This window comes from Equus quagga, chromosome 2, assembly GCF_021613505.1.
Source record: "Equus quagga isolate Etosha38 chromosome 2, UCLA_HA_Equagga_1.0, whole genome shotgun sequence".
Lineage (NCBI taxonomy): Eukaryota > Metazoa > Chordata > Mammalia > Perissodactyla > Equidae > Equus > Equus quagga.
This window is the reverse complement of record NC_060268.1, coordinates 38,187,514-38,201,827: the sequence shown is the minus strand read 5'-3', so window position 1 is coordinate 38,201,827 and position 14,314 is coordinate 38,187,514. Positions and strand designations below refer to the sequence as shown.

The 14,314-nt window shown below is 45.2% G+C and overlaps 1 protein-coding gene across 2 annotated transcripts in view; it reads left to right on the top strand.

Moving 5' to 3' along the window:
* Window positions 1–14,314, top strand: part of DNAJC17 (DnaJ heat shock protein family (Hsp40) member C17) — a 39,984-nt gene that overhangs the window by 11,005 nt on the left and 14,665 nt on the right. The window lies entirely within an intron of this gene.

Here is a 14,314-nt window from a genome sequence, read left to right as displayed (position 1 = left end):
GAGGAGGGGAGTCAGATGGAACAAAACTGAGGATCACCAGAGTTCACTGCTTAGTTCAAATCTACGAATGAATGGCGTTTATCACCATGGACAAGGTCCTGGGGGGGGCATGGTGGGACTGGTGGGACTTGAGAGCTGAAGAGGATATCGCCTCTGCTTTCTGACGGCTCACACAGTGTAGTAAACAATGAATTCTTAGGTACAGTGAAAGAGGTTCAATAAAAGTATATAAGGAAAATGCTGTAGGGATGAAGAGGAAGACATGATTCATAGGATTGGCAGGATCAGGGAAGACTTCCCTGAGGAGGTGTTTTGTGCAAGGCCTTGAGTGAAGAAACGACTGTATTGCAGCAGAGTTAGGAGGGATCTTTGTGGTCACTGACTTTCTTCATTTTGTAGACAGGAGGGTGGAGGTCCAGAGAGGATATGGAACTTGCCCAAGATCAGCCAGTGAGTGAGTGTCGGGCCGGACTGGAGCCCCCGTTTAATATTCTTTCCACCCTGTGCAGCCGATGCTTGTCTCCCTCTCCTGTCTAGAGCAGCCTCCCTTTTCACTGGAAGCCTTTAGAGGGGTATAACTCGCTGTTATCTTAGGAGGTATTACTTGGTGAAGGCAGGTGCTTGAAAGTGCATTTTGATAAACTCTTTCAAGACTCAAATTTTAAGTCTGTTTACCAGAAAAACTACCGTGGAAACTTATTGACATTTTCAGAGAAGGGAGGTTATATTTTATTATTGCTTTAAGGAAAGGGCTATTTTACCTGTATGCTAGCTAATACCTTTATTTAGACTACATATTTCTGTTACGTTCTTTTTTTTTTTTTGAGGAAGATTAGCCCTGAGCTAACTACTGCCAATCCTCCTCTTTTTGCTGAGGAAGACTGGCCCTGAGCTAACATCCATGCCTATCTTCCTCTACTTTATATGTGGGATGCCTACCACAGCATGGCTTTTGCCAAGCAGTGCCATGTCTGCACCCGGGATCCGAACCAGTGAACCCCGGGCCGCTGAGAAGTGGAACATGCACACTTAACTGCTGTGCCACCGGGCTGGCCCTCTGTTACATTCCTGAGTGTGACACACCAATATGGTTTCTTAGAGACGTAAGAAGAGTAGGTTTTTGAGGACAGAGGACAGAGAAAGGCTTGAAGGGAAGGCCTGAGCATGAAGGTGTAGAAGTAAAAGTGCCTGGAGTGACAAGGCATGGGGCATTGCCCAGGGCTTGTGGAGGATGTGGCAGGAGATGAATCTGAGAAACGTGGTGTCTTCAGGCCTCTAGGCCCCAGAGTGGCTGGACTTGATTCTGTGGGCATCTAGGAGCTATTTCAGGATCTGAGGTGGGCTTGACTCAGTCCACAGTCTCCAACAGGAGCCTTTCCCAAAGCCTCTCACCTCCAGACCAGGCGCTGAGGCCTCGAGTTGGGCACTGAGCCTGGTGTCACTTGCCAACAGTTGTTCGTTCACTGAGGGCCTGACCATCACCGGGTGGGACCAGGAGCCAGGCCTCCCCGTCCTCCCGGTGTCTCTCCGATGGTTAACTCACTCCTGGGTTTGGGTGTCTCTCCGCTGGTTAACTCACTCCTGGGTTTGGGTGTCTCTCCGCTGGTTAACTCACTCCTGGGTTTGGGTGTCTGGCTGAAGCTCTGGATTTTTGAAGTTGCTTGTCTGCCTGTTAAGTCAGAAGGAATGATTCATTTGTGTTCGTAAGCTGTAAGCTACTCATTAGCATTCAAAACCATACCTCACATTTATATGACACCAAAGTGCTTTCACATAAATTATCTCATTTGATGTGATCTTCAAAACAAGTCTGTGAGGTAGGCAAAGACTATTAGCTCCAATTTATAGATGAGAAAACTGAGACTGAGTTTAATTGACTTCCCCAGCATAAGGTGGCTGGGAAATGCAGAATGCCTGCACAAACCCGAATTTTCTACTCCTTTTTCAGCGTTTTTTCCATGACCCACATTTTAGGAGCAATTAGGACAACTGCAAGAGAGCCTTGCAGCTCCGTCTGTGACAGACCCAGAGGTTTGATTGAGTAAAGCTGCCAACCCAGGTGAACCTGACAGGTAGGAAGCCGGCCTGGACAGCTTGAGAAAAAGCGTTACAATTTGTGTTAAAACTACCAAAATGCAGTTTCCATTTCAGCCGAGGCAGTACTCAGAATATTCCCCATTTGCATAGCTGCTTTCCTTATTTTTGCTGTTCCTGAGTACTAGTCACTTACTATTTTTTTTTAAATCGATTCACTTCTTTTTACTAACATAAATTTGTTTATAAGGGAAATCAGTGCATTAAGGGAAAAAAAAGACATGACTGAGATGTAGGAAGTAAGGAGAGCCCAGAGAGAAGGAGTTCTGCACCTTGGGAGAGTGCAGAGCCTGGGCAGAGAGTGGCTCTGGGGCTGGGAACCGGGTCTCCAGGCACTGACGGTGACAGCAGGCAGTGGGGAGAGGTGAGGGGCAGCCAGACGCAGGGTATCTGACAGATCTGAGGGGTGAGAATCTCCAACCTAGGAGGAAGGCGGGCAAGGATTTTGGCATCGGAGCCTGATATAGGGGTGCTTAGGGTAAGGGTGGGAGGGAGGAGGCAGGGACTGAGAGAAAGGGGTGTCTGAGGAGGAGGAGGAACGTAGACGGAGCTCCAGGTGGGCAACTGGTTTGGGGAAGTGGGCTGAGAAGGAGGGCAGGGCAGAGGTTGAGGCCCAGGAGGGAGTGCTGAGAGGCCTAAAGGTGAGGGGACCCGGGGGTGAGAGCCTGAGGGATGGGAGGAGCTGAAGAGTGACCTCAGAGATGGGCTGAGGATTCAGATCCCAAAGGGTGCATAGGGGCAACATTTGGGGAGAAGTAGGCCAGGCCTTGTGTGCAGGCCCAGTTGGTCCAGGCTACTCAGGTCACTGTCCTGAGTCTGGACCATGGGCATGGTTAGCAGACGAAGAGAGATGTTGGTGTGAGGCTGGAGTTCTCCCAGAATCATCTCAGTACCACCCGCAGGCACCCTGATTGCGCTGAGCCTTAGGAGCAGTCTGCGGTGTCTGTAGTGACCAGGCATTTGGGGATTTCTCTGTACTGCTGTGGCATTGTGGGCCACAGGCTGTAAGGAATGACAGTGACCAATCTTTGAAGCAGAGGGAGTTGTGGATAAGTGCCCAGAGCTCTGTGGTTTGCTTCCTGCTGTGCCATCGGGCAGTCACATACCCTCTGGTGTTCTGTCTCCTGCAGGGATGGGGCGCTGTCTGCCTCCCTCAGGCTTGGGGAGAATTACTGCCTGCGCCGAGATCACTGACTGTTCCCATTCCTGGAAGCGGTCCTGGTAATGGCATCCTAGCTGATTGACTGGGAGGGTTGGTGCATTTAGTGCTTCTTGTCACATAGAGCAGCCTCCCTGTGTGTCGTCTGTATCCGAGTCCGACCTGTGAGTCTAGCTTTTGAGAACTGGGCCTAATTACTTGTAACACTTACTTACCTGGCCTCAAGTTTTATTTTAAGAGAGGACAACAGCCTTTTAAAAAAGTAATGATCTCTTCTTTGTAGGGCACCGTTCTTTTAAGTTAATGATGGGCTATTTTATGTTTATTGGCCCCTTTAGCACCTTGCTTTTTTGGGTGACTCATGAGTTCATTTCCTTCAAGAGGTGAAACTGGAGGCAGGTGGATTGTCAGAGGCCCTGCTGTGTGCCTGGCACAACACCCAGTGAGATGGCGGGGAACCCAGCTTCCAGCCCCCTTCCCTGCTCTGTGCTCAGGTTGCTGCGAGCGGCAGAACCAGTTATGGAACCTCCAGGAAGGGCTGGGTGGTTGCTGCTCATGACTCATTCTTCCCCTCTGTGATGTGGGCTCTGGGGGGATGATATATAGTTCTCATGGTGGTTTTCTTGGCAGTCTGCTGTAGTGATTTCTTCCCTTTACCAGACTCGGTTTCTCAAGAGGAGGTGTTAGCAGGTAGAAGGGGAAATTGTGAAATAGTGGTAAGGTCTCCTAGGATCCAGACAGCACCGCTGCCTTCTGCTCCTCAGTGGGCCTCAAGTAACTGACATAGTTGAGGTTTCCTACTGTGTTTTGGTTGCGAATGAATGAATCTTTGCCACTTTCATTCAATAGGTATTTATTGTGTGCCTGCTAAGTGCCAGGTGCTGTTCGTGTACTGTTCTGGGCCCTGGGGATAAGCAAAACTCCTTGCCCCTGAAAGCACATTCCCTTTATTTGTAAGGGGAACCCCCATAATACCTGTATGCTCTCATTTAAGGTGTAATTGTAACCAGTTTATCCGTTTTTCCAGACCATACCAGAAAAGAAACAGCAGGTTAGAAAGCACCTCTAGGGAAGTGCCAGAATCTGGTCCTGTCTAGTAGAGGCTGACTGGGGAAGAGAGAAAAAGCCCAGAAAAAGTAGAATTTAAGATCATCGCCCCCTGAGGAAGCATAGGAAATGCCTGACTCTTTGCCTTGAGTATCACCTGTACGTGTTGTAGTGTTGAGTAGGTTATGTTCCGGATGACGATCCCGAGACCTGGAAGACAGATTGAACTCAAGCAGTGTCCTAGGATGGAGAAGCAGGGGAGGGAGGCAGTAACATTTTAGGAAGATGTCAGGAGAAAGACCACACTTCTGCAAACGGGAGTTTCAAGTCCTCGTGGCTCTTCTGTTGATCTGAGATCTTTGTCGTGCTGGCGCTGGGCCTCGGAGACAGCCTGGTCTTCTGAAAAACCATGGTCCGGGCTGGGGGCATTGGATGGGAAGCCCCTCAGCTGTCACCTAGCTCCTCTCTGTGAAGTCTCAGGAGATGCAAATGAATGTTTCCAAGTGCTAAGGAGATGGGCGTTAGGGGAAACCTGTAGGTCAAGAAGGAAAGCTGCAGGTGTTAAGACAATCCAGGAGCCTTTGGCAGCTTGCTGTGGGCACTTCACCTGCCTAAGTGGTCCCAGCACCTGAGACTCAGTTTCTTGGAGGGGCTGCCAACACCGACGCCTGGCTTAGGCAGTCCTGTCTTTATCCCACATCATTATACGCAGGGCCCCTCCATTTCTTTGTTCTTCTGAGAGTTCCTCTTCCTAACTCTATCATAGTTAGGAAAACTATTGTTGCATCTTCTTGAATCCAGCCTCTTGAGTTGCTAATAAGGTAGAATTATTTCATAATCAACGATATTGACACCAGAAGCTTTTCAATGGCCTGCCATAGGAGCGTTGTGTTTACCTGATGAGAAATTCTTCAGACAGCAGTCATTCCAGGAGGGCTGGGCAAAGCTGGGAATCCAGTTTGTAACACAAGACACCAAACTTAAGGCCAACTGGTTTGAAGTCAAAACTGACCTTCCAGGCTAAAACCCAGGAATGGGCCCTGCCCGGGGCAGGCTTAGGAGCTAAAGATAGTATAACTAGTTAATCAGGACGGACGCACTTGACCAGCATTCTTAGGCTGGCTGAGTTTTGGTTCACAGCTGCTCTGGAAGGTCTCAGGCTACCTACCTGTGCCCTCGACACTTTGAATGAGGGTATTTCAGAGTCCCTGGAGGCTACCAAGGATAGAACTTTATAGAATTGCTCTCCAGCAGACTGGAAACCAGCCCCATCCCCTGCAAGAATTCAGATTGGGCTGAGCTGGGCCCGCTGTGGGCCACATCCATCCCTGGAGTTCCTGTCAGGTTGGCATCATACTGGGCTAGTGTCACAATTTACCTCCCTCCCAGGAGTGGATCAGTGAGGGGTTTGGAACTTACATCGAGTGCTAGTTTTTGTCAGGTACTTCACTTGGGTTATTTTCTTTAATCCTCACAGCAGCCTCTGTGTAGGGATGCTTCCTTCACGTTGCGACTGAGGAACCTAAGGCTGAGTGAGATTCAGTAATTTGCCCAAGGTCATGCTAGCACCATGTGGAAATTCAAAATTTGAAAACACATCTAGAACCTTCTTTCAGTGAACCATGCTTCCTCCTAGCTTAGAATAGTAGATAGAGGCTAAACATCCCTGTTTTTTTTTATAGAGATGCAGGTGACATGTGTTATTATATTAGTTTCACGTATACAACATAATGATTCAATATATATATATTGTAAAATGATCACCACAATAAGTCTAGTTAACATCCATCACCACACATAGTTGCAAAATTTTTTTTCTTGTGATAAGAACTTTTAAGGTCTACTTTCTTAGCAACTTTCAAATATGCAATACTTATTATTACCTCTAGTTACCATGCTATACGTTACATCCCCATGACTGACTTATTTTATAAGTATATGTCATGGAAATTTGTACCTTGACCTCCTTCACCCATTTCATCCCCCTGCCCCTCCTCGCCACCCCCCACCGGCAACCACCAGTCTGTTCTCTGTATTTGTTAGTTCAATTTTGGTGGTGGTTGTTTAGATTCCATGTATAAGTGAAATCACACAGTATTTGCTTTTGTCTGACTCATTTCACTCAGCATAATGCCCTCAAGGTCATCCATGTTGTCACAAATGGCAAAATTTCCTTCTTTTTTATGGCTAGATAATATTTCCTTGTGTATACCTACTGTTCTTTATCCATTCATCCATCGATGGGCACTTAGGTTGCTTCCATGCCTTTGCTATTGTAAATGACGTTGCAGTGAACATGGGGGTGCATACATCCTTTTGAGTTAGTGTTTTCATTTCCTTCTGATAAATACCCAAAAGTGGAATTGCTGGATCATATGGTAGTTCTATTTTTAATTTTTTGAGCAACCACCTCTGTACTGTTTTCCTTTGTGGCTGTACCAGTTTACATTCTCACCAACACTGCACAGGGTTTGTTCCCTTTTCTCCACAGCCTCGCCAACACTCGTTATTTCTTGTCTTTTTGATGCTAGCCATTCTAACAGGTGTGAGCTGATATATCTCATTGTGGTTTTGATGGGCGTTTCCCTGTTGAACATCTTTTCGTGTACCTGTTGGCCATCTGGATGTATTATTTGGAAAAATGTCTATTCAGATCCTCTGGCCATTTTTAAATCAAATTGTTGTGGGTTTTTTTTTTTGCTATTGAGCTGTGTGAGTTCTTTATGTATTTTGGATATTAACCCTTTGTCAGATATATGATTTGCAAATATTTTCTCTCATTCTGTAGGTTACCTTTTCATTTTGTTGATTGTTTTCTTTGCTGTGCAGAAGCTTTTTAGTTTGATGTAGTCCCACTTGTTTATTTTTGCTTTTGTTGCTTTTGTTTTTGGTGTCAAATCTAAAAAATCATCACCAAGACCAATGTCAAGGAGCTTACCACCTTTATTTCCTTCTAGGAATTTGGGGGTTTTTTGCTGAGGAAGATTAACCCTGAGCTAACGTCTTTGCCAGTCCTCCTCCACTTTATGTGTGGGTCTCCACCACAGCATGGCTGACGAGTGGTGTAGATCTGCACCTGGAGTCTGAACCCATGAATCTGGGCCACCATATGGAGCGCACTGAACTTAACAACTACACCATGGGGCCGGCCCCTCCTTCGAGGAGTTGTATAAGATTTCAAGTCTTAAATTCAAGTCTTTAACCTATTTTGTGTTAATTTTTGTGTATGGTGTAAGATAGTGGTCCAGTTTCATTCTTTTTTTTTTTTTTTTAAAGATTGGCACCTGAGGTAATGTCTGTTGCCAATATGTATTTTTCCTTCTCCTTCTCCCCAAGGCCCCCCAGTATATACCCAGCATATAGTTGTATGTTCTACTTGTAGGTCCTTCTAGTTGTGCAATGTGAGACGCTGCCTCAGCATGGCCTGATGAGCAGTGCCATGTCCGCGCCCAGAATCTGAACCAGTGAAACCTGGGCTGCCAAAGCGGAGCACGGGAACTTAACCACTCTGCCACGAGGCCAACCCTAGTTCCATTCTTTTGCATAGTGCTGTCCAATTTCCCTAACACCATTTATTGAAGAGACTGTCCTTCCCCCATTGTATATTCTTGGCTCCTTTGTCGTAAATTAATTGACAATATATGCATGGGTTTATTCCTTGCCCCTCTATTCTATTCCATTGATCTGTGTATCTTTTGTTGTGCTAATACCATTCTGTTTTGATTATGATAGCTTTGTAATATAGTTTGAAATCAGGAAGTGTGATGCCTCCAGCTTTGTTCCTCTTTCTCAGAATCACTCTACTTATTCAGAGTTTTTTGTGGTTCCATGCAAATTTTAGGATTGTTTTCTCTATTTCTGTGAAAAATGCCTTTGGAATTTTTTTTTTTTTTTTTTTGAGGAAGATTAGCCCTGAGCTAACATCTGCTGCCAATCCTCCTCTTTTTGCTGAGGAAGACTGGCCCTGAGCTAACATCCGTGCCCATCTTCCTCCACTTTATACGTGGGACGTCTACCACAGCATGGCTTGCCAAGTAGTACCATGTCCGCACCTGGGATCTGAATCAGTGAACCCCGGGCCACCAAAGTGGAACGTGTGTACTTAACCACTGCGCCACCAGGCTGGCCCCTGCATGTTTTTTTATTTGAATATAGTTTCAGTATCATAATTAACCCCTCATTATGTCATAGTTTCCTCATTTATAAAATGAGGATAATAGTTTTTACCTCATAGGGATGTTTTAAGGGTTAAATAAGTTATTGGATATAAAGCACTTCAAACAGAGCGTAGCACACAGTGAGCATTATATAAGAGCTGGTAGGGGCCGGCCCAGAGGCGCACGTTCCACTTTGGCAGCCCAGGGTTCGCCAGTTCAGATCCCAGGTACGAACATGGCACCACTTGGCAAGCCATGCTGTGGTAGGCATCCCACATGTAAAGTAGAGGAAGATGGGCATGGATGTTACTGCAGGGGCAGTGTTCCTCAGCAAATAAAAAAAAGGAAAAAAAAAGAGGAGCATTGGCAGCAGATGTTAGCCCAGGGCTAATCTTCCTCAAAAAAACCCCAAAACCTGGCTATATAAGTGCTAGTTACTATTTTTTGGAATGTAAATGCTACTGACCTTATTATAAATAATGCTATAAATAAACAGCAGTATTTATAAATATTGTATGAAGTTTTAAATATTTCTTTAGAATAGACCTTTTTTTGTAGAGGAGGATTGGCCCTAAGCTGACATCCGTTGCCAATCTTCCTCCTTTTTTCTTCTTTTTCCCCCTCAAAGCCCCAGTACATAGTTGTGTATAGTTGTAAATTCTTCTGGTTCTTCTATGTGACCCACCGCCACACCATGGCTACTGACAGACGAGAGTGGTGTGGTTCCACGCCCAGGAACCAAACCCGGGCCGCCAAAGTGGAACATACCGAACTTTAACTGCTGGGCCATCAGGGCTGGCTTTAGAACAGACTCTTGCAAGAGGCCTTGCTGGATCAAAGGGTCTGCACTTTTCAAAGCCTCCTGATATGAACTGCCAGATTGCTTTCCAGAATCATTGTGTCATATTCACCACAAAGCCACCAACATTAAACACCATCCTGTTCTTCCTTGTTGTCCATCAATAGGTGAAAAGGGACTTAATTTGTGTGTGTGAGGTTGAACATTTTCTTGTTATTAATCATTTGTATTCTATAAATTGTCTCTTCATGTTCTTTCTGTATTTCCTTGTAGTTTGTTTTTTTTTGGCATGAGTTCTTTTTATAGTGAGGATTGTGTTGTCTTATATTTCATGCAGATAACTCCCTCAGTTTTCATTTTCCCTGTCTTTTAATTTTGTCCAATTTTTTTTTGATGAGGAAGATTGCCCCTAAGCTAAGATCTGTTGCCAATCTTCCTCTTTTTTCTTGAGGAAGATTGTTGCTGAGCTAACATCTGTGCCAGTCTTCCTCTATTTTTGTATGTAGGATACCACCACAGCATGGCTTGATGAGCGGTATGTGGGTCCACACCCGGTATCCGAACCTGTGAACCTGCAGCTGACAAAGCAGAGCACACAAACTTAACTGCTATGCCACAGGCTGGCCCTATTATTTTTGAGTTAGAGAAATTTAAAATTTTTCATTGTAGATCCATTCATTTTGTGTATGTGTGCCTGCATGTGTGCACACGTGTGTGTGATTTCTTCCCTGGCTTTAATGCTTAGGAATTTCTTTCCCATCCTAAAGGCAGACTAATGGTCCCAATGCTTTCTTTCTTTTAGGTTCTTTTAATTTTGTTTTTTATATTTGGTTTTTGATCTGTCTGGAATTATTTTGGTATATGATTTGAGATGATAATAGAACTTTTTTTCACTCGGTGTAATAAATTTTAATAATACTTTTTACCATATATTGAGTTTTTACATTTATTACTGTATGAGCCAACCTTATATGTTCCTAATATTAATCTTGCCTTTGTGCTTTATGATACGCTTTCCTAGCTGACAGAGAACATCGAGGTTCAAGTTCTTTGGGCTTGGAGACCCCAAAAGCCTCCTCTCGTGAGCTCAGAAGGCTGTGCACGTCTGGCCCTGCTCGTGTGCACCTGGGGCTTTCCCTTCTGATCGTTCTGCTCTGTCTTTCATGAAGCACATGTACATTATGAGTCACATGAATTTTCTTATGTTTTCAGTACCCTTGCCTGAGTTAAGTTCATCATTCTTTCTTCTTTGTTTCCTTCTCTTCTCGGCCCGGTTAGCGTTTCTTTGCCTGTATGTGTGCTCTCATTCCCTGGCATTTCTTCATCCCAAGTCTGTGAGTGAAAACCTGTTTGTATGAATTTATTCTTTTTCTAGTTTTCTTCCATTACTTTTCTTTGGTTGAAGTTTTTTAATTAACCAAAATATCCTTTGACAAAAATATTTTTACTTCTATGTTTTATTGCAACCATGTCTCTCTTTTTTCATGTCCTTTTTTGTTCTCAGCACCTTTTCCCCATTAAAGCAAAGCTTTTACATTTCTCCTCTCAGAAGAAGTACTGCTCATCTTTCAGACCCAGCTCAGATACTGCCTCCTCTGGGAAGCCTTCAGGGCTAATATTAGTCACCATCTTCTCTGTGTTTTCATTATTTTTTTTTTCCTCCCCAAAGCCCCATATCATATACATGGTTGTATATAATTGTAAGTTGTTCTAGTTCTTCAATGTGAGCTGCCGCCACAGCATGGCAACTGACAGACAGGTGGTTTGGTTCCGTGACCAGGAAGCGAACCTGGGCTGCCAAAGTGGTGAGCGCTGAACTTTAACCACTGGGCCATCAGGGCTGGCTCTGTGTTTTCATTCTTATGGACCACGTTATGGCATCTCACACACCGTGACTGTAATGTAATTCATTGTTTTCATGGCCATCTTCCTTGCTAAGAGCATCCTTCCTCTTCAGTGTCAAGGAAATGCCTGAGTTTCCTCTATATCCCCAGCTCCAGCTCAGCCCTTGTATGTCCTACATGTTCCCTCCGTGGATCCAGCAGGTGGAGTAGATTCAGGGCTGTACTGGAGGGTTCTCAGAGAGGCCTCCTTCTACCCTTAGATGTACCTCCCTGGGAATGAATAGCATCCTCACCTTGACTTCCTAGCCTCACCTCTCTCCCTACTAGTATCCAGCCAGTGCATGAAACTGATAACGTTTCCCTATTGGATCTTCAAACACAGAATGCTCAGCCCTTTACACCTTTAAAGGGTGGTTTGGACTTGAGGCCCATAGCAGGCCTTGAGGGAATGGGGGTCCAGGATTCATCAAGCTGATTGGGGCAGTGGTGTTTGGTTGTAGATGTGGGGAGTGTGGGAGGCTAGAGGAGTGGGGGTAAGCTGGGGTCCACCCAGACGGAGTGAGGTTACCTAGGTCTGCGTAGTTGCACTGCTGCTTCAAATAAAATCTGCTGAGACGGTTATGGACGTTTGTCAAAGGAACACATTCTGGAAGGAGAATTGATAAGGAAGCAAGTTAATATGTACAGATTAATTTCCCATTATTACATAATTAATTTTTTTCACTTTGAACAATTTTGTTTCCTTATTTAAGTAAAAAAGCAATTTTTTGATATAGAACATCTAAAGTGAATTATAAACCACAAAACAATATTTAATATCATTCCTTTAGAATAAAATCCATAAAGCATCCTCTCAAAAGAAAAAAAAAGAAAACAAAGAATGTACTACCACCCAGGCTACCGCATGCTCCTTTTATCTCTCTTGCCCCCCCTCTCTCTTTTATTGTCCCTCTTTGATTTACGAAAAAGAACATATAACACTTTAGAGAGCCCCGCGAGACCAGAGAAACCCTAGTCCACGGAATCCCTGACACCAGTAGGGCGCGCTGCTGCTCCTGGTCCCGAGGAAGGTCATTCCCAGGGGGCGCTGTGGGGTGAGGCAAGAGGCACCCCGCCTCTGTCTGCTTCTCACCCGCCTCAGAGAGGCGGACACGGGGCCGGAGAGAGAGGTGGGGGTAGAGAGGCTGAAACAAACCCCGGAAGACTCCTGAGTGTCACACTGATCAAGGAGGAAGGTTTAGGAGGACGCCCACCATCCAGTTAACGTTGGAACCTGGATGAGAGGGTGGGGGAAATGGGGAAAGAACATTAGCTTTTGAACTTTCTCTTTATATATTTTTGGATTGTTTCACTTATTGAAAAAAACAAAAGACCTTAAAATATAAAGAATATGTAGTAAAGGCTAGACTTAAAATAAAATAGAAATGAGGTCGGGGTCACCATGGGGGTGGCAAAAGGAAGAGAAAGGGAGAAAAGGGAAATGCAGAGGGGCCTGAAGAGTAAAGGTGATGTTTCTAATGTAAGCTTATTTGTAAAACTATCACCTCCACTTCTCTTAGTATTTTTCTAATAGTGAAAACGGAGCTAGATTTTGTTGTTGTTCTTTTTCAGTGGTGAAAGCCAGGTTGGGGTGGGGAGGCAAGCCGGTGGGCCAGGTGAGCACAGCTGGGCGATTGGAAGGTGGGAGGGCCAGGAAGCACTTCTGCACCCTGGCTGCTCAAGGCCGGTCCTGTGAGTGGTACTCCCTCTGGCTCTGGAGCTGATGGGCTGATGGAGGTGTGGTGCTGGCCATGGCCCAGCAGGTGGCAGCACACCCCAGAGGTCCTGGGCTAGGAGCTGCTGGCCCTCCTTGGCCATGGAGGTGGTAGTGGAACCAGGCACCCACCCACAGGCCCTACCCTGGTGCTGCTGGCTGCTTGCCTCTGAAGGTCCTTGTTTCACACACTGTGGATAGAAGTATTTATTGGTTCCCTCTGAGAAGCCCGGATAGCCAGTCTGCTTGGCTGCTCGTGGAAGTTCTGGGTACAGAGGCTCCTCCTGCCAGGAGGTTTGAGCAGCAGGTGAGGTGTGCAGGCGGAAGTGAAGGCAAGGCCTCAGGAAGCAGAGGGCAGATCCTGGGATTTTGAGCTCTGCTTTCCCTTAAAACAGCTGGGTGGGTAATATGTGAAAGAGAATATTGGTACCTATGTTGGTTTATTTTTCTGATCTAAGAAGTAATACTTTTTTTCTTTTTTAAGATTTTGTTTTTCCTTTTTCTCCCCAAAGCCCCCTGGTAGCTAGTTGTATATTTCTTTTTAGTTGTAGGTCCTTCTAGTTGTAGCATGTGGGACGCCACCTCAGCATGGCCTGGTGTGCAGTGCCATGTCTGCGCCCAGGATCCGAACCGGCAAAACCCTGGGCCGCCGAGACGGAGCTGGCAAACTTAACCACTCGGCCACGGGGCCGGCCCCACCTCTGTTAAATTTCTTACGATTACTTTGAGAAAAAAGAAAACAAAGGCTCTGCACTGGTTTGACTATCTCTAACTATTTATGTTTCTTTTATTTATTTGTTTATTTTAAACCCCAAAATGATCATATTGTATATACTGTTCTAAGCCTTGTTTTTTTCACACACTATACCTTGAAGATTTTTTTTTTCATTGAGGTATAATTGACCTATAGCATTGTATTAATTTCAGGTGTACAATATGATGATTCCATATTTGTATAGATTGTGAAATGATCGCTACAAGAAGTCTAGTTGACTTCCGTCACCGTACACAGTTACAGAATTTTATTTTTTTATTTCTTGTGATAAGGATTTGAAGATCTTTCTAGTCATCACATATAGACTTCTGTCTATCATAATTTTTTCACTGGATCTCCCTGTTGATGGAGATTTTGGATGGTTCCAGTTGGGGGCTGATATAAACAGTGTTACAGTGGACATCCTTGTGTGTTTATTTTGGCATACTTCTACAAGTCCAAATTCTTACAAGTGAGTCAAAGGGAAAATTTTAAAATTTGATGGCTAAATTTTCCTCTAGAAAGGTTGCCCCGCTTTACATGCCCAAGAAGAACGTGTGAGGGTGTCTGTTCCCATGTGGCCGTAGAGAAACCTGCCCCTGCCAGGAGCCCTTGGACATCCTAGGTGGTAGGATTGGGCTGTGGGCAGGAAGTGGGCCCAGCGCCCCTGCTGTGGGACAGCAGCCACCTCCCTCCGTGGCCTTTAC